Source organism: Hordeum vulgare, chromosome 5H (assembly GCF_904849725.1).
Source record: "Hordeum vulgare subsp. vulgare chromosome 5H, MorexV3_pseudomolecules_assembly, whole genome shotgun sequence".
NCBI lineage: Eukaryota > Viridiplantae > Streptophyta > Magnoliopsida > Poales > Poaceae > Hordeum > Hordeum vulgare.
Genome location: NC_058522.1, coordinates 11,993,719 through 12,016,692, shown reverse-complemented (window position 1 = coordinate 12,016,692; position 22,974 = coordinate 11,993,719). Strand labels below are relative to the sequence as shown.

General features: G+C 42.5%; 1 pseudogene; it reads right to left on the bottom strand.

Annotated features, from left to right (window-relative positions):
• Nucleotides 1–302: 302 nt before the first annotated feature.
• LOC123396188 lies at nt 303–22,295 on the bottom strand (annotated as a pseudogene).
• Between the last annotated feature and the right edge of the window lie 679 nt (nt 22,296–22,974).

Here is a 22,974-nt window from a genome sequence, read left to right as displayed (position 1 = left end):
GACCGGTTCATCACCTCCTTCTATATAGGGTCCTTCTCAATCCAAAAATCCATGTACACCATCAGAGTACGTCTGTTAGCTGGCAACTGCACCCTTGAGGCCTTCCTAGCGATAGTTGCACCGTTTACCTGCACTCAGAGGTTGTTGCTTACTGGTTTCCCCATCCACTCAGGCCACAAGATGAAATTCAATTTAAAAAAAACTGACTTGTGATTTCTTGTAATATCAAAATCTATGGCAGATGATATGACCCTCACTATTACTTAGGTGGGCATCCACGGTTAGGTTTAGGGGGAGAAGACTCACCATAGGTGGCCACAGAGGGTGTGGATCCTAAGTGGCGGTGGGAAGGCGAGCCACTTTGTCGGGGCGCCGATGTTGTGCGGCACGGCGAAACGATAACGATGGCAACAGCTCCTCCGTGTGGACGCGTCCGACGGCGACCAGATGGAGACGACCACCTTCCTCCCGCGCGAGCATGGCCGGCGACAGCCACATGGAGGCGGCCTCTCTCCTCCCGCGCGAGCATGGCCGGCGACAGCCAGATGGAGGCGGCCTCTCTCCTCCCGTGCGAGCATGGCCGGCGACGGCCAGATGAAGGCGGCCTCCCTCCTCCTGCGTCGCCCCTCACCTCGCCACGGCCGGAGAGGGAGCGTCTGGATAAGATGAACCAAAGGATCATGATTGAAATTCTTACAAATTTAGGGGGCTTTTTGAAAAAATGAAGCGTTTTCTCAGATTCACTTATGACGGGACTGCATGTTGAATCCTAAAAATGAAGGGGATTTTTTTTAACGCCACGACGGACGAGAGAAGCCATTGATGCTTTATTATTAGGGAGAGATTTCTATAAGTAAAAAACGATAATCGAAGTCGTGCAAGGCACTTTCGGAAAAAGAAAACTAAGTCTCGTGCAAGGTAGATTGCGAACAACCGAATACTCCTAGAATCTAAAGGCAAATGGAGTAATCTTCCTCTAGCCGGGGTGGCCGCACATATCATGTGAAGATGGAACCAACGGTTCCTGCACCGGAAGGATTCGACGAGTAGTGAAATACATTGCTAGTACAGTACGTGTTGGTCCAAAAGGGCTCATGAATGGAAGGATGGCATGTTGAACGCCATAACAAACAATAACTATGAACATCTACAATCGGACACTCATGCTTGTGTCAAACATGTGGACAGATCGTTCGATCAATGACCGGTCACAAAAATATGACTCAATCAAAACCCTCATACCCATCTCAAACAATCGGTCTAACCGGCATCCTTCACATCCATCTTAAATATAAGGACAATATAAGGACTAGTGAACGCGTCCGCTCAGTCCGCCACGTAGAACGCTATCCCACGTCGAACCTCATTTTTTCTTTTCTTATTCATTTCTTTCTTTCTTTCTTTCTTTCTATATCAATTACGTGTAAGTGATTGAACAAATGAAAATAAAACGGCTACATCGACAAAAAAAATAGGATCTTAAAACGTGGCGAACGCATGCACAAATGGGATCGGATTTGCTAAATTCGGTTATAGATGCTCTAAGCTAGCAGCTGCAACCGAAACTGGATTAGACAGTACCGGCCAGAATCAGAACCGGAAAGGAGAGGGGGTGAATTGAAACTAGCAGCAGCGAGTAGGTGGCCTGCCTTACGCACGCACCAATCCAGTCTTATGTGTCAGTAGTTTCTTCCATGACTTATTAACTGACCACGTGCAGATCCGGCTGGTCAGGCTTCAGGTCTCCCCGCAGTGGTACAGTCAAGGAGGAGGCACATCACATCACATGGCATTAAGCTCCGGCAGGGCCAAGTGCCGGCCGGCCGGCCGCCCTGATCCCGGACCGAAACCGGTCCCCCGTCTTGTGCTTGTGCGCTTCCGATGGTCGACACCGCTGTTACCGCGCCTGCATGAACTGCATCCGGCTGGGCTGCAGATTAGTTATAATCTCTTGCCCATACAGGGACTGTACGCTCACCTGCTTTGAGTACTATACGGACGTAGGATTCTCAGCTGGTATTAATACCCACTTGAACCACATATTGTACGTCGGTCAGCTCGCCGGTAGAGAGGAGCTGTTTTTCAATGGGATACGCATACATACACTCGGTTGATTTGGAGGAAAGAGGGCTTTAACCACCTGAGTACACCTGGACGCTGCGCCCGAGGGATTGATAAATGAGCCTTCTTGAACACGCAGGAGCACAATCCACATGAATACGAATGTCTATTCCTATAAAAAAAATACTTTCTCTGTTTTTAAATATAATTCTTTTTAGAGTTTTTATTAAAGCATCTTCGACACCGTCCAATGCGTGGCGTGTTAAAAATGAGTTTGCGGCGCATTGCTCGTCTATTTTGACGCGGCGGCCAGCGCTGGCTCCAGCGACCGCTGTAAAATGCACAACACGCGCTTAGTTCAAGCGGGCGCGCTAAAATGCAACGCTCTCACACAATACATAGATATACATAGATATTTCATAGATAGATAGATAAAACAATACATAGGTATTTCATTTCACTATACATAAATAAAACGATACATCGCATAGATAGATAAAAAACTATGGTGCAAATAAATAAAAACTACGATGTAACTACTAGAACCTACTCCCTGTCGTCGTCCTCCTCCTCATCATCATCCTCGGTGTCCGAGGTATCGAGCCAAATATCATCCCAATGTTCATCATCACTCCCGAAGAACGACGTTCCACCGTTGTTGACGACCTCGCACTGCGATGTGGCTAGTGCCTTGCGCCGACGCCTATCACACGCTCCTCGCGATGCCTTGTCATCCTCTCCGCCCAGAAGGCATTCTCGGTGGCGACGTCTTCCGAGTGACGCCGGCGCCACTCCGTCATGGCTTGCTCGTCCTCCTCGGCGACGAGGAGGTGGCGATGCCACCAACGGTGGTCCTCACGGTCCTGGTCTGTTATCAGACGAGGTGGAGGGGCGAGGTCCTGCGCCTGCTCGCGCGTGTAGACGTCCTGAAAATTCATTTTAAAGTGTAGACGTCCTGGACTATATATATATATATATATATATATATATATATATATATGTATGTATGTATGTATGTATGTATGTATATATATATATATATATGTATGTATGTATGTATGTATATATATATATGTATATATATATTAAAGTGTAGATACATTCATTTTGCTTCGTATGTATTCTTCTAAAAAAATCTTTAAAAAGACTTATATTAAGGAATGGAGGGAGTAGATAAAAAAATAAGGGTATAAAAAAGAACAGTCCGTATATGAACTGTTCTTTTTCTATATGAAGCTATATTATACCAGATTAATATGAAATAAGATTTATAATATACTACTCACAGTATAAAGACTTTTTCGTATTCTTATATACGGACTGTACATGGACTTTCAAAGAGAAATTTGTGGCTACTCATGCACCCGATCTCCGTATTTTATTTTGGAAAGTTTTTGAAAAATATGTGAAACTTTGTGAGGATATGAGTACAATACATATACCTTGGTACACAATTTTTGATCCAAATTCGAAGCAAAACAACAAGGACAAATCACAATGTCAATACTAGCTAAATTGGGCCTTAAATTCGGCCCATTGTATTTATCATCTGTAAATTTGCCAAAAAAAAATCCATACTATGTTTGGAATTTGGATCTGAAATTTTGTAGCACGGTTAATTATCGTTGTTATTACAACATAGTTTTTTATACATTTGTAAATAGGATAATTTAAATTAGGTGCACTGGTAGCGCCACATATGCCCGTGCACTCGTGAATTTTTTTTTTGTTTTTTGAAATAGAGTCTCACTAAGTGCATGTTAGCTGCCTACTAGAACCACTCGAAGCGTAAATGCAATGTATCACTCATTGTGGCTCACCATTCTGTGTCACGACCTGGGTCGGCATGAAAGCAGGGCAGGGCGATATTTTGTCTATTTTCACGAACCAGGTTCCCCGTGTGGGTTTTCTCCGTTTACACATGATTCGATCTTTTCTGTTTTATATTTCATTTCTTACGTGTGTTGATTTTTATTTGAATTTACCCTCTTTTTGTTCTCATTTATTAACTTAATTTTTTATTGTCCATTTTAACTTTATTATGTTCCATTTCCATTTTTTATTCTTTTATTTTGATAATTATACAAACATTTCCTTCTAAATATAATTTTGACTGTCGACATATTAAAAGAGATGCTGAACACATATTGTTGCATGGCGGATATATTTAGATACAAGTTGAAAATTCGAAAATAAAATAACATTATAGAAGCTATTTTTTATGAATATGGGCAGAGTTTTTCAGTAACATATCAAAACAAATGTTGAAATTTTAAAACTAAAAAAAAATTCTAATCTGCAACCAAAATTTTGACAAAAAAAACACCGTTTTTGCATATCTGACAATTATTAGAATTGTAGGAATATTTTTCGAAATATACTTTTATATTTTAAATTATGAAATTTTGTAGATAAAATGGACCAGTATTTTTCTGTATGAACATTTAAAAAACATAAAATAATATTGAAATGCATGAACACCGTTTCAAGTAATTACATAGAAAACTGTTTTAGCTTTCCCTGAGAGGAGTTTCGACGTGAGTGCTGTGAGTCATATTGCCCTTGAGATGTGCGTGCGCGAGCAACCGGGCTGACACATTACGCTACTGTTCTATGTTTTTTGTCCAGCATTCATTGGGGTGATTCACTTGCAGATGGTGTATACTCTAGCGGCTCCAGCACAATCTAGCACACATTGTTTTGCCATTCTCTTATTTTTGAGCGTTTTCTAAATACAAATGCGTATTTTATTAACTGTAAACTTTTTTCATAATGTCAAGTTTTCTGAAAATTTGGAAAAAAAATAGAGCACCAACATTTTTGAAAATTTGAACACTTCTCTACATAATGCGATCATTTTTTTTCATAAAAGCAAACATTTTGTAATAAACTAAACATTATATAAAAGGAACTCAATTTTATTTATACATGAACAGGTTATTGGAAATACAATATTTTCTGAAAATGAAGACTTGTATTTTATATTTTTGGTTTTCTAGAAAAGAGGTACATATTTTTAAATTCTAAAACATTATTTGAAACCCAATTGTGTTTTTGGCAATTATGATCATTTTCTAAAATTGTATAAATTTTTGAAAAATTCTAAGCATTTTTTAAAATTTCAACATATTTTAATAGAGGAACACTTTCTGGAGAAGGAAAGGGAAACCGAAGAAAACAACATGAAAAGGTAAACAAAAAAAATGGACCTTGAGCGAAATGCTTAGCTTTTCAGAAAAAGGTTTCCGGTTCGCTTAACAGGCTAGCCCAGTTAATGTCACTGAGCAGCAAATAAGAAGGAAAACGTAGTGGAAATTTGCCTAAGAAAAGCCGTAGTGGAAATTTCTATCTGCCTTATTATGCGGCAAAATGTCGTTGGTACGCACAGGAAAGCGATCCGGGCGAAATAAGATGGGGGGGCTACCCTATCTGTACATGAGACCGGCGATGGAGCACGCGATCGTCACAAAGTAATTTTGGCTACAGTGGCCCCGTTTTGGGTGCTTGTAGAAGGGCCCTGACTATTTTGTACACCTTCTAGAAGGTTTTTACTCGTTTTCTGTTTTCTGTTTATATTTTTAGGTTTTTTAGGTCTTTTCCTTTTTTCTGAAAAAACGGAACAAAAAGCTACAATAGCGGAATCACTGCATGACGGCCAGCTCTAGAATGAAGTTACAGGACGGCCAATGATTTGTTTCTCAAGGTAATGACTTTTCGGTCTACTTGTGAATAACGTTTCTGTGGCTCCGATGGTGATTCAGAGGTCTACAGGCGACATTAAATTTCGGCCACGGCCCACCAGCAAGGAGGATGGCGTCGATGATGGAGCATAATATCAACATTGTCTATATTTGTGTTGCAAAACTACCTAGTGTTGTGTTATTTTTTTAACTATTTCTGTAGGTAAAAACGACAGTCAAAGTCGTGCAAGGGACTTCCGAAAAAAGAAAAAGAAGACTCGTGCAAGGCAGATTGCGAACAACTGAATACTCCTCGAATCTAAGAACAAATGGAGTAAATCTTCCTCTAGCCGGGGGGTGGAACCAACGGTTCCTGCACCGGAAGGATTCAAGTAGTGAAATATACACTGCTAGTACAGTACGTGTTGGTCCAGAAGGGCTCATGAATAGATGGATGGCATACTAAACGCCATAACAAACAATAACTATGAATATCTACACTCAGACACTCATACTTGTCTCAAACGTGTGGACAGATCGTCCGATCAGTGACCGATCACAAAACACTCGGTCCGACCGGCATCCTTCACATCCATCTCAAATGCGAGGACAATATAAGTTCACAAAGCAAGTACGAAGGAACACGATACTCTCATGGTCTAAGGAATTATGCAAACGTTAACTTTCCCTCTGTTATTAACCATTAACTTGTGACGAATGTATCTCATAGCATAACATCAATTGGGTCGATTCAACACAGATGTTCTACTAACATTGTGCCCTCCATCCATGATGCATGATGGCTTTGCAAGCCATACTGATTGATTGTAATGCATGATGGCTTTGCAAGGCATACTGATTGATTGTCCAATTTACATGTCGAAGAAGGACGACATCCGAGGCCATGCTGATGGAGTGAGTCCCTGAAGCTGGCCTCAAGTCTTGGATTGGATCCATCAGATTAGCTTGTTCTTGTTGTTTTCAGATTAGCTTGCTACTGTTTGATTCTTGTTATATTTCTTAGCTTTATCCATTGTAGTGTTTTGGAGTGAAATGGATTACGAAGTGGTATTGAAGTGTTGATTTTGAAGGGCATGAAAGAATGAATTTTAATTTCTTTTAGTGCATCTTTTTTTGACCGTGTAAACACTGATTTCTATCTGCTATACCATGGGAGTGGATTTTTCTTTCTTGTTGTCCTGCTCACTTTTAGTGCATCTTTTTTTGACCGTGTAAACACTGATTTCTATCTGCTATTTACCGGTCTTATTCAATGAAGGGTTCTCACCATTTTCTTATGGGACTTTTCTCACCTGCTTATTATTTATATTTCTATCAAGATTGTGTTAGGCCATGTCGTTAGCTTTCCAACAAACTTGGTTTCGTTGAAATCGGAGTTCGTATGCGAAAGTTAGAGCAGATTCAGTATCCAGTGGTAGTACCGGTCCTGGTGCCAGCAGTAGTACCGCTCTTGTAGCGGTAGTACCACCCCTGGAGCTGTAGTACCGCCCCCGGAGCGGTAGTAATTTTTTACTACCGCTCCGGGTGGGCGGTAGTACCGCTTCGGGACGGTAGTAGCTCTCTCTGAGCGGTTGTTCTTTGTCGGACTTTTTGCGAAGACTTTCTCTAGAGGTAGTACCGCCAGGGTCTAGCGGTAGTACCGCCAGGGGCTAGCGGTAGTAACGCTGTGCTCGGGCTGTAAGTGGGGGTAACGGTCTGATTTCTTCCCCCGCTATATAAAGGGGGTCTTCTTCCCCCTTGGACTAACTGATCCGTTGAGCTCATGTTCTACCTCCATTGTTGACCTTCTTAGAGCTTGCTTACTCTCAATCCCTCCAATGATTCTTGCTTGGTCTTGAGGGAAAAGAGAGAGGAGATCTAGATCCACATCTCCACCAATCACTTTCTCCTCTATGTGAGGGGAACCCCTTGGATCTAGATCTTGGAGTTCTTTGTGAGCTCCTTGTTCTTCCTCTTATATTTCTCCATAGCTTTTGTTGTTGTGGAGGGATTTGAGCGTGAGGAACTTGTCCACTTCGTGTGTTCTTGCCATTGCATTAGTTGCATCGGTTTGAGTTCTCCACGGTGATACGTGGAAGTGAAGTTTGAGAAGCTTATTACCTTTGGTACTTAGTACCCTAGATATTGTTCTTCGTGGATGCTTTGGCGTCCTAAAAGCTTGGTGGTGTCTCGGAGCTCAATCATTTTGGTGTAAAGCTCCGGGCAAGCGTCGGGGTCTCTAGTTAGGTTGTGGAGATTGCCCCGAGCAATTTGTACGGGTACCGGTGACCGCCCCCAAGGTTTGCCATTTCTACGGGTTCGGTGACCGCCCTCAACGGTCCCTTAGTGGAATCACGACGTCTTGCATTGTGCGAGGGCATGAGGAGATTACTATGGCCTTAATGGCATCTTGGGGAGCATTGTGCCTCCACACCGCTCCAACGGAGATTAGCATCCGCAAGGGTGTGAACTTCGGGATACATCATCGTCTCCGCGTGCCTCGGTTATCTCTTACCCGAACCCTTTACTTATGCACTTTACTTAGTGATGGCCATATTGTTTATTTTCATATATCTTACTATCACTTAGTTGTTTATCTTGCTTAGCATAAGTTGTTGGTGCACATAGGTGAGCCTAGTTGTTTTAGGTTTTGTGCTTGACATATTAAACGTTAGTTTTATTCCGCATTTGTTCAAGCCTAAACCGTAATTATTTTAAAGAGCCTATTCACCCCCCCCTCTCTAGGCGACATCCACGTCCTTTCACTCCCTGTGCATCGCAAGGACTAGCTACCGCAATGAGCGGTAGGTCGTGTTGTGCTGAAACTAAACCTTGGACTCTGCCCGAGAGGGGTAATGCATGATGGCTTTGCAAGGCATACTGATTGATTGTCCAATTTACATATCGAAGAAGGACGACATCCGAGGCCATGCTGATGGAGTGAGTCCCTGAAGCTGGCCTCAAGTCTTGGATTGGATCCATCAGATTAGCTTGTTCTTGTTGTTTTCAGATTAGCTTGCTACTGTTTGATTCTTGTTATATTTCTTAGCTTTATCCATTGTAGTGTTTTGGAGTGAAATGGATTGTGAAGTGGTATTGAAGTGTTGATTTTGAAGGGCATGAAAGAATGAATTTTAATTTCTTTTAGTGCATCTTTTTTTGACCGTGTAAACACTCATTTCTATCTGCTATACCATGGGAGTGGATTTTTCTTTCTTGTTGTCCTGCTACACCATGTGCAGTGTACCCCCACACAATCTCATCCATTCCTGTGGCAACTTGTGTTGATTGTGATATTTATTTTGTTGTATGTTTTGTGGATCAAGTTATTGTTGGTGAACTTTCAACATAAGAAATAAGGGAGGAGGGAATGACGGTCGAAATGTAGAATGTCCAAACTTTAGATTTTCTGTTGGGGAACGCGACACAAAACAAAAAAAATCGGTACTATGAGCACGCCCAGGATCACTATGGAGACTTCATACAAGGTTCGATCTTTTCGTTACCGACTCGTAGCAGCGAAAGTAGAGTCGATGACGATCGACGGTGCAGATCCCCGCAGCTAGGATTTACAACCTCCCAATCGTGAGGATGTACTCCCTCGTCTGCCCCTCGGACAGCCCTCCGGGAGGCGGTCGGACAGTCCCTCGAACGGTTTCTCGAACAACCCTTCAGGAGGACCATCGAAAACCAAACGGTCACTCGAACAGCCCTTCGGGAGGACCCTCGAAACTCGGAGAGGTACTCGGACAGCCCTTCCGGAGGCACTTACGAACTAAGACCGAAACTACGATCTCTTTATAGAGTTGCACACATACGGTGTCATCTATCCGACAGGCCTTCGCCGTCCACAACTAGTTCCTGCCGGAACCCACACAGCCTTTCGGCTCTACAAAACTATGCCCTTATCCTTCCATGTCATCCCCTCAAGATCTTTTGGGAATATTCCCTTTAGATATTTCCCCAAAAAGCAACCAATCAGTGCTTTTCACTATTCACAAAACCAATTTTTGTCACCGAAAAACCTGAAAATATTTTTACGGGTCCTAGAATAATTCCAGTACCAAACAATTTTGGACATGTTCCGAAACATTTTTAGATCAGTGATTTTCCTGTGTGAAAAGCAACGAAATCGGTTCCGATAGTCCGAAACATTTTCGGTTTTTGTCTCTGAAAAATCTCAGAAGTTACCAGAACTATTCTGGTATCCTCCAATAATTTCCACACGTGTGCCACAACCAATCTAACTTAATGATTTACTTTGAAACAACTTTTCGGTTTTACCGGAACTCTTTCGGTGTTCTCTCTATGGAACTCTTCCGTTGTCCCCGAAACTTTTTCGGTGATTTTCTCTCAGACTCCGTGTCTAGTATTCAGCAGATAGATGACCCTTAAGTGTGTGACCCTATAGGTTCGGTGAAGTATAGATATGACCGGAACACTTTCCGATCAATGATCAACATCAGTCGTGGACACCCATATTGACCCCTATACCTACACGAATAAATATTCGAGGGAACCTCCAGTTGTCGTGTGCTATTCCTTTTACTTCGCTATATGTTTCAAATACCCGAGGTGAGACTTGTCGGCATCCCCGTGAATCAACACTTGTCCACTATGCCAGTTACCTCATTACCAGTTTTGTTCTCTTTTCTCGTTTCCGTGTTTCGGCATCCCTGTGATCAAATCACAATGTTTATGTCCAGACGATGATGGATGCCGTAACACCGAGAGGTCCCAAAGAATATCTCTCCATCGTCGGAGGAGCAAATCCCAATCTCAAGCTACCAAGTTACTTGTCATACTTTTCCGTCAACCCGTAAGCAGCCGTAATAGCCACCCCGTTACAGATGACGTTTAACAAACCCCAAAGTTCACAAAGCAAGTACGAAGGAACACGATACTCTCATGGTCTAAGGAATTATGCAAACGTTAACTTTCCCTGTGTTATTAACCATTAACTTGTGATGAATGTATCTCATAGCATAACATCAATTGGGTCGATTCAACACAGATGTTCTACTAACATTGTGCCCTCAAAGTTGTCGGCATAGTCATGCCCAGGATCAGGAAAACAGAACCATCATGCAACACTTGAGCTAGTCTTAGAGGCCAGTCTAGGAATACTTTTTACTGTTTATTATTCAACACGTGCATATGAGTCTTCCTCCGAGCCTCGTGGTTATTGTAGACTCGAGAACTATAGCAGTTATAGCATGGAGCATAAACATAATTATGAACATGGACATAAACAATAACATTTATTATTGCATCTCGGGCATATCTCCTACACTTTCAACATAAGAAATAAGGGAGGAGGGAATGACGGTCGAAATGCAGAATATCCAAACTTTAGATTTTGTATATTTGACTAATAATTTAGGACCTTTGGTATGATGTCGAATTTTTTAGGTTAAGACGTGAAGCGATGCCAGGTTTGGAGGGAAACAAATTGGTGAGTTAAGTAGGGTCAAATGTGATGTTGGACATATGGAGGAAGATGTGTCTAGCGAGCAAGTAGTGAGTAGTGTTGTGGGAGAAGGGTTGGTTTTTCACTTGCGTGAATTTGTATTGTATAATTGATTTACTGTAGTCTTCATTTACATTTTACTAGAGGGGTAACATGTACTCCCTTCGTAAACTAATATAAGAGTGTATAGATCACTATTTTAGTTATCTAAACACTCTTATATTAGTTTACAGAGGAAGTAGCAAGTAGTGGGCATATCCCCCCAGAGGAGATCGGCTCAGCACATATACCATCCTGTTGTTCATCTCTTGATACAAGTTGGTCCAGAGTAGTCATTACAAGAGTGTTGGTGGCCGGCCCCTGCCCGGGGACCATAGAGTCCTGATCCATCCATTAGGAGTACTAGTTGGCTGCTCGTGCGTTGCCACGGACCATTCATTTATTTTTCTTGTTGCATACATAAACGTAATGTTGTAAAAATATATGTATACATAAAAAATATAGCCACATACCTATTCAAAAAAATCAAATTCAACTTCGGTTGGAATATTATTTTTCCCAAAAATACTGTAATTAGAGGTGTCACACTAATACAAAGTTGTAATATTAACTAAGCTATACACGAAAAATATCAATTGTATACAAGCTCTGAATCATGAGCTAAGTAAAACAGAAGAAAAATAAATTACTTTATCAGTGTAGCCAGCCTTAGCAATAATTGTCATCAAGAGTTCATTCCTACATGAGTTTACAATGAAAAAAAACATATATGATAATTGAGGTTCTTGTATTCAGCTTCAACATAAGTCAAAAGAAAACAGTCAAGGTTCATTGTTACAAGTTGCAGAAACCGAAAATTTAGCTGTACTCATTAAATCATAATCCATATAACGCTCCATGCTCTGAATATTCTACTTTATTTCGTGAAAATAATAGATTCTTGCTTGCACTCACAAGAGAAACGTCTTACAGGCCGTCAGTTGTCGCTGCAGGATGATGGCGTAGTAGTAGTAAAAGCCTATGTAATGACTCGCATGTTTTTTGTACAGTTAAAGAATTAAGGAACAACATGCAGAATCAGGAGCACTTTCAGAAACGCAGAAAGATATATGCAATGTAATAAAATGAACATTCTAATTATGTAGGTAGAACCAGACAACAATTGATATATAGCTATTATTCTGGGGAAATATGGCATCAACACTCCATCTTTTTTTTGCCAATTGTAGATGGAAAACAAATAGATACAAACAAAATTCTGTTGCAATGAGATTCTCCACGGCCAAACCAAACACCTTGTATATTTTCCCAGCAGGAGCACTTGAACCGAAGCGGTCAATGCCAATTGCTTTGCCTTTCTGTCTGGTGTACTTCACCCATCCCAGTGTGACGTCGGCTTCGATGCTAATCCTGGAAGTAACCTCGTTTGGTAGTACACTCTCCTTGTACTCCTCAGACTGCTCCTCAAACAATTCCTAGCAAACAAGCGAGACAACCCGTACAAAATTTCCCTCCTTCCTCAGCTGCTCTGCTGCTTTTTCGGCGATCTCTAGCTCAGAGCCTATGCCGATAAGGATGAGGTCAGGTTTGTGTTGGGGAACGTCGCATGGGAAACAAAAATTTTCCTACGCGCACGAAGACCTATCATGGTGATGTCCATCTACGAGAGGGGATGATTGATCTACGTACCCTTGTAGATCGTACAGCAGAAGCGTTAGAGAACGCGGTTGATGTGGTGGAACGTCCTCACGTCCCTCGATCCGCCCCGTGAACAATCCCGCGATCAGTCCCACGATCTAGTACCGAACGGACGGCACCTCCGCGTTCAGCACACGTACAGCTCGACGATGATCTCGGCCTTCTTGATCCAGCAAGAGAGACGGAGAGGTAGAAGAGTTCTCCGGTAGCGTGACGGCGCTCCGGAGGTTGGTGATGACCTTGTCTCAGCAGGGCTCCGCCCGAGCTCCGCAGAAACGCGATCTAGAGGAAAAACCGTGGAGGTATGTGGTCGGGCTGCCGTGGAAAAGTCGTCTCAAATCAGCCCTAAAACCTCCGTATATATAGGTGGGAGGGAGGGGGCCTTGCCTTGGGGCTCAAGGAGCCCCAAGGGGGTCGGCCTAGTCCAAGGGGGAGGACTCTCCCCCCCCAAACCGAGTTGGGCTAGGTTTGGTGGGAGGGAGTCCCCCTTCCTTCCCACCTCCTCCTTTTTTTTTCTTTCTCTCTTGATTTTCTTCTCCTTGGCGCATAGGGCACTTGTGGGCTGTCCCACCAGCCCACTAAGGGCTGGTGTGTCTCCCCAAGGCCTATGGGCTTCCCCGGGGTGGGTTGCCCCCCCCCCCCCGGTGAACTCCCGGAACCCATTCGTCATTCCCGATACATTTCCGGTAACTCCAAAAACCTTCCGATAATCAAATGAGGTCATCCTATATATCAATCTTCGTTTCCGGACCATTCCGGAAACCCTCGTGACGTCCGTGAGGATCTCATCCGGGACTCTGAACAACATTCGGTAACCAAACATATAACTCTAATACGCATAAAACAACGTCGAACCTTAAGTGTGCAGACCCTGCGGGTTCGAGAACTATGTAGACATGCCCCGAGAGACTCCTCGGTCAATATCCAATAGCGGGACCTGGATGCCCATATTGGATCCTACATATTCTACGAAGATCTTATCGTTTGAACCTCAGTGCCAAGGATTCATATAATCCCGTATGTCATTCCCTTTGTCCTTCGGTATGTTACTTGCCCGAGATTCGATCGTCAGTATCCGCATACCTATTTCAATCTCGTTTACCGGCAAGTCTCTTTACTCGTTCCGTAATACAAGATCCCGCAACTTACACTAAGTTACATTGCTTGCAAGGCTTGTGTGTGATGTTGTATTACCGAGTGGGCCCCGAGATACCTCTCCGTCACACGGAGTGACAAATCCCAGTCTTGATCCATACTAACTCAACTAACACCTTCGGAGATACCTGTAGAGCATCTTTATAGTCACCCAGTTACGTTGCGACATTTGATACACACAAAGAATTCCTCTGGTGTGAGTGAGTTATATGATCTCATGGTCATAGGAATAAATACTTGACATGCAGAAAACAGTAGCAACAAAATGACACGATCAACATGCTACGTCTATTAGTTTGGGTCTAGTCCATCACATGATTCTCCTAATGATGTGATCCGTTTATCAAGTGACAACACTTGCCTATGGCCAGGAAACCTTGACCATCTTTGATCAACGAGCTAGTCAACTAGAGGCTTACTAGGGACAGTGTTTTGTCTATGTATCCACACAAGTATTGTGTTTCCAATCAATACAATTATAGCATGGATAATAAACGATTATTATGAACTAAGAAATATAATAATAACTAATTTATTATTGCCTCTAGGGCATATTTCCAACAGTCTCCCACTTGCACTAGAGTCAATAATCTAGTTCACATCACCATGTGATTCCAACGAATCCAACACCCATATAGTTATGGGGTCTGATCACGTCTTGCTCGTGAGAGAGGTTTTAGTCAACGGTTCTGAAACTTTCAGATCCGTGCGTTCTTTACAAATCTTTATGTCATCTTATAGATGCTGCTACTACGTGCTATTTGGAAATGCTCCAAATATCTACTCTACTATACGAATCCGTTTCACTACTCATAGTTATTCGGATTAGTGTCAAAGCTTGCATCGACGTAACCCTTTACGACGAACTCTTTAACCACCTCCGTAATCGAGAAAAATTCCTTAGTCCATTAGTTACTAAGGATAAATTTTGACCGCTGCTAGTGATTCAATCATGGATCACTCTCTGTACCTCTCAACATACTTTGAGTCAAGGCACACATCAGGTGCGGTACACAGCATGGCATACTTTATATTCTACGGCTAACGCATAGAAGACGACCTTCGTCTATTCTCTTTATTCTGCCGGGGTCGGGTTTTGAGTCTTACTCAAATTCACACCTTACAACGCAACCAAGAACTCCTTCTTTGCTGATCTATTTTGAACTCCTTCAAAAACTTGTCAAGGCATGCATCTTATTGAAACTTTCATTAAGCGCTTTTGATCTATCTCCATAGATCTTTGATGCTCAACGTTCCAGTAGCGCAATCCAGGTATTCCTTTGAAAACTCCTTTCAAACAACCTTGTATGCTTTACAGAAATTCTACATTACTTCTGATCCACAATATGTCAACCACATATACTTATCAGAAATTCTATAGTGCTCCCACTCACTTCTTTGGAAATACAAGTTTCTCATAAACTTTGTATAAACCCAAAATCTTTGATCATCTCATCAAAGTGTATATTCCAACTCCGAGATGCTTGCACCAGTCCATTGAAGGATCACTGGAGCTTGCATACTTGCTAGTATCTTTAGGATCGACAAAACCTTCTGGTTGTATCACATACAATGTTTGCTCAAGGAAACCGTCGAGAAAACAATGTTTTGACATCCTACGTGCAATATTTCATAAATAATGCATCAACAACTAACATAATTCTAACAGACCTTTAGCATCGCTACGAGTGAGAAAGTCTCATCATAGTCAACTGTTTGATCTTGTCGAAAACATCTTTGCGACAAGTCGAGCTTTTCTTAATAGTGACTTATCACCATCATCGTCTGTCTTCTTTTAAAGATCCATTTTACTCAATAGTCCTATGACCATCAAGTAGTTCTACCAAAGTCTACACTTTGTTTTCACACATGGATCCTCTCTCGGATTTCATGGCTTCCAACCATTTGTCGGAATCTGGGCCCACCATCGCTTTCTCCATAACTCGTAGGTTCACTGTTGCTCAACAACATGACCTCCAAGACAGGGTTACCGTACTACTCTGCAGCAGTACGCGACCTTGTCGACCTACGAGGTTTGTAGTAACTTGATTTGAAGCTCAATGATCACCATCATCAGCTTCCACTTCAATTGGTGTAGGCGCCACAGGAACAACTTCCTGCGCCCTGCTACACACTGGTTGATGTGATGGTTCAATAACCTCATCAAGTTCTACTACCCTCCCACTCAATTCTTTCGAGAGAAACCTTTCCTCGAGAAAGGATCCGTTTCTAGAAACAAACACTTCGCTTTCGGATCTGAGATAGGAGATGTACCCAACTGTTTTGGATATCCTATGAAGATGCATTTATCCGCTTTGGGTTCGAGCTTATTAGACTGAAACTTTTTCACATAAGTGTCGAAGCCCCAAACTTTCAAGAAACGACAATTTAGATTTTTCTAAACCTCAGTCTATACTGTGTCATCTCAATGGAAATACGCGGTGCCCTATTTAAAGTGAGTGCGGTTGTCTCTAATGCATAACCCAGAAACGATAGTGGTAATTCGATAAGAGACATCATAATATGCACCATACCAAATAGTGCGTGGCTATGACGTTCAGACACATCATCACACTATGATGTTCCAGGTGGCATGAACTGCGAAACAATTTCCACATTGTCTTAACTGCATACCAAAACTCGTAACTCAGATATTCATTTCCATGATCATATCGTAGACAGTTTATCCTCTTGTTACGACGAACTTCACTCTGAAACGGAATTGAACTTTTCAACATTTCAGACTTGTGATTCATTAAGTAAATACTCCTGTATCTACTCAAATCGTCAGTGAAGTAAGAACATAATGATATCCACTGCGTGCCTCAGCACCCATTGGACTGCATACATCAAAATGTATCACTTCCAACAAGTTACTATCTTATTTCATCTCAATGAAAACAAGGCCTTGCTCATGTGATATGATTTGCATGTCACTAGTGATTCGAAATCTGGTGAGTACAAAGATCCATCAGCATGGAGCCTCTTCATGCAATTTATACTAACATGACTCAAGCGGCAGTGCCACAAGTAAGTGGTACTATCATCATTAACTCGTATCTTTTGGCACCAATATCATGAACATGTGTAACACTACGATCGAGATTCAATAAACCATTGAAGGTGAATATTCAAGAAAATAGAGTAACCATTATTCTCTTTAAATGAACAATCTTATTGCAATAAACACGATCCAATCATGTTCATGCTTAACGCAAGCACCAAATAACAATTAGTTAGGTTTAACACCAATCCCGATGGTAGAGGGAGCGTGCGACGTTTGATCATATCAACCTTGGAAACACTTCCAACACGTATCGTCACCTCGCCTTTAGCTAGTCTCCGTTTATGCCGTAGCTTTCATTTCGTGTTACTAATCACTTAGCAACCGAACCGGTATCCAATACCCTCATGCTACTAGGAGTACTAGTAAAGTACACATCAACATCATGTATATCAAATACACTTCATTCGACTTTTGCCAACCTTCTTATGTACCAAGTATCTAGAGTTGCTCCGCCTCAGTGACTGTTCCCCTCATTACAGAAGCACTTAGTCTCGGGTTTGGGTTTAATCTTGGGTCTCTTCATTAGTGTAGCAACTGTTTTGCCGTTTCACGAAGTATCCCTTCTAGCCCTTGCCTTTCTTGAAACTTAGTGGTTTTACAAACCATCAACTATTGATGCTCCTTCTTGATTTCTACTTTCGTAGCGTCAAACATCGTGAATCGCTCAAGGATCATTGTATCTATCCTTGACATGTTATAGTTCATCACGAAGCTCTCACAGCTTGGTGGCAGTGACTTTGGAGAACCATCACTATATCATCTGGAAGATTAACTCCCACTTGATTCAAGTGTTTGTCGTACTCAGACAATCTGAGCACACGCTCAACGATTGAGCTTTTCTCCTTTACTCTGTGGACAAAGAATCTTGTTGGAGGTCTCGTACCTCTTAACAAGGGCACAAGCATGAAATCACAATTTCATCTCTTTAGAACATCACTTATGTTCCGTGACGTTTTACAACGTTTTCGGCGCCTTGCTTCTAAGCCATTAAGTATTTTGCACTGAACTATTGTGTAGTCATCAGAAACTTGTATGTCGGATATTCATAGCATCCACAGACGACGCTCGAGGTGCAGCACACCGAGTGGTGCATTAAGGACATAAGCCTTCTGCGTAGCAACGAGGACAATCCTCGGTTTTATAGACTCAGTTTGCAAAGTTTGCTACTATCAATTTTCAACTAAATTTTCTCTAGGAACATATAAAAACAGTAGAGCTATAGCGCAAGCTACATCGTAATTCGCAAAGACCATTAGACTATGTTCATGACAATTAGTTCAATTAATCATATTACTTAAGAACTCCCACTCAAAAAGTACATCTCTCTAGTCATTTGAGTGGTACATGATCCAAATCCACTATCTCAAGTCCGATCATCACGTGAGTCGAGAATAGTTTCAGTGGTAAGCATCTCTATGCTAATCATATCAACTATACGATTCATGCTCGACCTTTCGGTCTCATGTGTTCCAAGGCCATGTCTGCACATGCTAGGCTCGTCAAGCTTAACCCGAGTGTTCCGCGTGCGCAACTGTTTTGCACCCGTTGTATGTGAACGTTGAGTCTATCACACCCGATCATCACGTGGTGTCTCGAAACGACGAACTGTAGCAACGGTGCACAGTCGGGGAGAACACAATTTCGTCTTTGAAATTTTAGTGAGAGATCACCTCATAATGCTACCGTCGTTCTAAGCAAAATAAGGTGCATAAAAGGATTAACATCACATGCAATTCATAAGTGACATGATATGGCCATCATCACGTGCTTCTTGATCTCCATCACCAAAGCACCGGCACGATCTTCTTGTCACAGGCGTCACACCATGATCTCCATCATCATGATCTCCATCAACGTGTCGCCATCAGGGTTGTCGTGCTACTCATGTTATTACTACTAAAGCTACGTCCTAGAAAAATAGTAAACGCATCTGCAAGCACAAACGTTAGTTATAAAGACAACCCTATGGCTCCTGCCGGTTGCCGTACCATCGACGTGCAAGTCGATATTAACTATTACAACATGATCATCTCATACATTCAATATATCACATCACATCGTTGGCCATATCACATCACAAGCATACCCTGCAAAAACAAGTTAGACGTCCTCTAATTTTGTTGTTGCCTGTTTTACGTGGTGACCAAGGGCATTTAGTAGGATCGCATCTTACTTACGCAAACACCACAACGGAGATATATGAGTTGCTATTTAACCTCATCCAAGGACCTCCTCGGTCAAATCCGATTCAACTAAAGTTGGAGAAACCGTCACTTCCAGTCATCTTTGAGCAAAGGGGGTCACTCGTAACGATGAAACCAGTCTCTCATAAGCGTACGAGTAATGTCGGTCCAAGCCGCTTCAATCCAACAATACCGCGGAATCAAGAAAAGACTAAGGAGGGCAGCAAAACGCACATCACCGCCCACAAAAACTTTTGTGTTCTACTCGAGAAGACATCTACGCATGAACCTAGCTCATGATGCCACTGTTGGGGAACGTCGCATGGGAAACAAAAAATTTCCTACGCGCACGAAGACCTATCATGGTGATGTCCATCTACGAGAGGGGATGAGTGATCTACGTACCCTTGTAGATCGTACAGCAGAAGCGTTAGAGAACACGGTTGATGTAGTGGAACGTCCTCACGTCCCTCGATCCGCCCCGCGAACAATCCCGCGATCAGTCCCACGATCTAGTACCGAACGGACGGCACCTCCGCGTTCAGCACACGTACAGCTCGACGATGATCTCGGCCTTCTTGATCCAGCAAGAGAGACGGAGAGGTAGAAGAGTTCTCCGGTAGCGTGACGGCGCTCCGGAGGTTGGTGATGACCTTGTCTCAGCAGGGCTCCGCCCGAGCTCCGCAGAAACGCGATCTAGAGGAAAAACCGTGGAGGTATGTGGTCGGGCTGCCGTGGAAAAGTCGTCTCAAATCAGCCCTAAAACCTCCGTATATATAGGTGGGAGGGAGGGGGCCTTGCCTTGGGGCTCAAGGAGCCCCAAGGGGGTCGGCCGAGTCCAAGGGGGAGGACTCTCCCCCCCAAACCGAGTTGGACTAGGTTTGGTGGGAGGGAGTCCCCCTTCCTTCCCACCTCCTCCTTTTTTTTCTTTCTCTCTTGATTTTCTTCTCCTTGGCGCATAGGGCACTTGTGGGCTGTCCCACCAGCCCACTAAGGGCTGGTGTGTCTCCCCCAAGGCCTATGGGCTTCGTCGGGGTGGGTTGCCCCCCCCCCCCCGGTACATTCCCGGTACATTCCCGGTAACTCCGAAAACCTTCCGGTAATCAAATGAGGTCATCCTATATATCAATCTTCGTTTCCGGACCATTCCGTAAACCCTCGTGACGTCCGTGATCTCATCCGGGACTCCGAACAACATTCGGTAACCAACCATATAACTCTAATACGCATAAAACAACGTCGAACCTTAAGTGTGCAGACCCTGCGGGTTCGAGAACTATGTAGACATGCCCCGAGAGACTCCTCGGTCAATATCCAATAGCGGGATCTGGATGCCCATATTGGATCCTACATATTCTACGAAGATCTTACCGTTTGAACCTCAGTGCCAAGGATTCATATAATCCCGTATGTCATTCCCTTTGTCCTTCGGTATGTTACTTGTCCGAGATTCGATCGTCAGTATCCGCATACCTATTTCAATCTCGTTTACCGGCAAGTCTCTCTACTCGTTCCGTAATACAAGATCCCGCAACTTACACTAAGTTACATTGCTTGCAAGGCTTGTGTGTGATGTTGTATTACCGAGTGGGCCCCGAGATACCTCTTCGTCACACGGAGTGACAAATCCCAGTCTTGATCCATACTAACTCAACGAACACCTTCGGAGATACCTATAGAGCATCTTTGTAGTTACCCAGTTACATTGCGACGTTTGATACACACAAAGCATTCCTCCGGTGTTAGTGAGTTATATGATCTCATGGTCATAGGAACAAATACTTGACACGCAGAAAACAGTAGCAACAAAATGACACGATCAACATGCTACGTCTATTAGTTTGGGTCTAGTCCATCACATGATTCTCCTAATGATGTGATCCGTTTATCAAGTGACAACACTTGCCTATGGCCAGGAAACCTTTACCATCTTTGATCAACGAGCTAGTCAACTAGAGGCTTACTAGGGACAGTGTTTTGTCTATGTATCCACACAAGTATTGTGTTTCCAATCAATACAATTATAGCATGGATAATAAACGATTATCATGAACTAAGAAATATAATAATAACTAATTTATTATTGCCTCTAGGGCATATTTCCAACAGTTTGTTGGCCGAGGAATTGTCAGAAATGACGTATCCTCCCTTAGCAACGCCTTCAACCGATGTACCTTCCAGCTGTGGGAGCTTCTGCCGAGAGAGTGCAATATAGATGGCCTCTTCCTGTTGATAACCACAATCATATAAGCCGCAGAAGTCTCGGTTCCATCAGCTGGTCGGAGTATTAATATGCCTGGCATTGCTCTGAGACTGAATAACTGCTCAACCGGCTGATGTGTCGGCCCATCTTCTCCGAGTCCAATGGAATCATGAGTCATCACAAAGATAACTCTTGATTCAGACAAGGCTGAAAGGCGTATAGACGCTCTCATGTAGTCAGTGAACACAAGGAACGTTGAACAGTAAGGTAGCAGGCCAGGGGTGTGTACAACAATGCCGTTACAAATGGCACCCATCGCATGCTCTCTAACACCAAAGCGGATGTTTTGCTCTTCAGAGGTGTCCTTTTGGAAATCACCGAACATCTTTAGTAATGTCATGTTTGATGATGCAAGATCAGCACTGCCTCCAAGAAATCCAGGTATTACTTTAGCAAGAGCATTCAAGCATTGTTGAGATAGGTTCCTTGTAGCATCAGCAGGACTTTTAGGGGTATATTTCTGAAAAACAAACAACGGAAGAAAAAAAGATCAGACTTTCAGGTATATATTTCTGAGATTGATGAATATTACATATACAAGACAATTAAGGTTCAGGGGACAACTCACCGGAAGAGCATTCTCCCACCCAGCCGGAAGATTCCCTGATATTATGCTATTTAGCTCGGTAGCCTCATGCTGGTATTTCTTTTCATACTCTGCAAACTTTGCATTCCACTCAGCTTGAAGAGAAGCACCCTCATCAAGATGGTGAGCCCAATGCGTGTAAGGAGTGATTATTTAATCAAACTTCAGTGCAGAACAAATTAAGTTCAATTCATCGGCATTCGCCAACAGTAGTATGTTATCTTGTCAAGACCATACCATAAATTTGTATGTGCCATTTTGAATGCATGGACAATGGAAATGGAAAAGAACATGTTCAAGATTGTATAAGCATGCAACTTCTAGAAGAACGGCCAAAGGAAAAACTACATGTTTAAATTTCTTACCACGGGCTTCTGAAAATTCGTACTTATTGAATGTCAAATTATATATAGATAGAAATATAGCCAATAATAAACAAAAAATAATAATTAGAATCTACTTAGTTTGCAATGCATTTCGATAAAAATAATAATTTGGCCCTATACACCTGCTGCACAAAATAAAGGTGTTACACCTACAATGAACTCTTTATTGTGCAGCACATTACAAATGATAATAACACTTAAATGCCCTTTTTATTCTTAAGATTGATTGTCTCACAAAGGCATGTGCATTGTTATTATTGATTAATTAAAAACAACACGTTGATGATTTTTTCCTTTAAAAAATGTTCCAAGATGTTAGAGAAACTTCACTCCAATATGCAATTGGGTGGCACACTATTACATTTATAAACTACTACATCAAAACACATCTTCTAGAACGTGCTACTCCTACCTCTCTTGTGCGA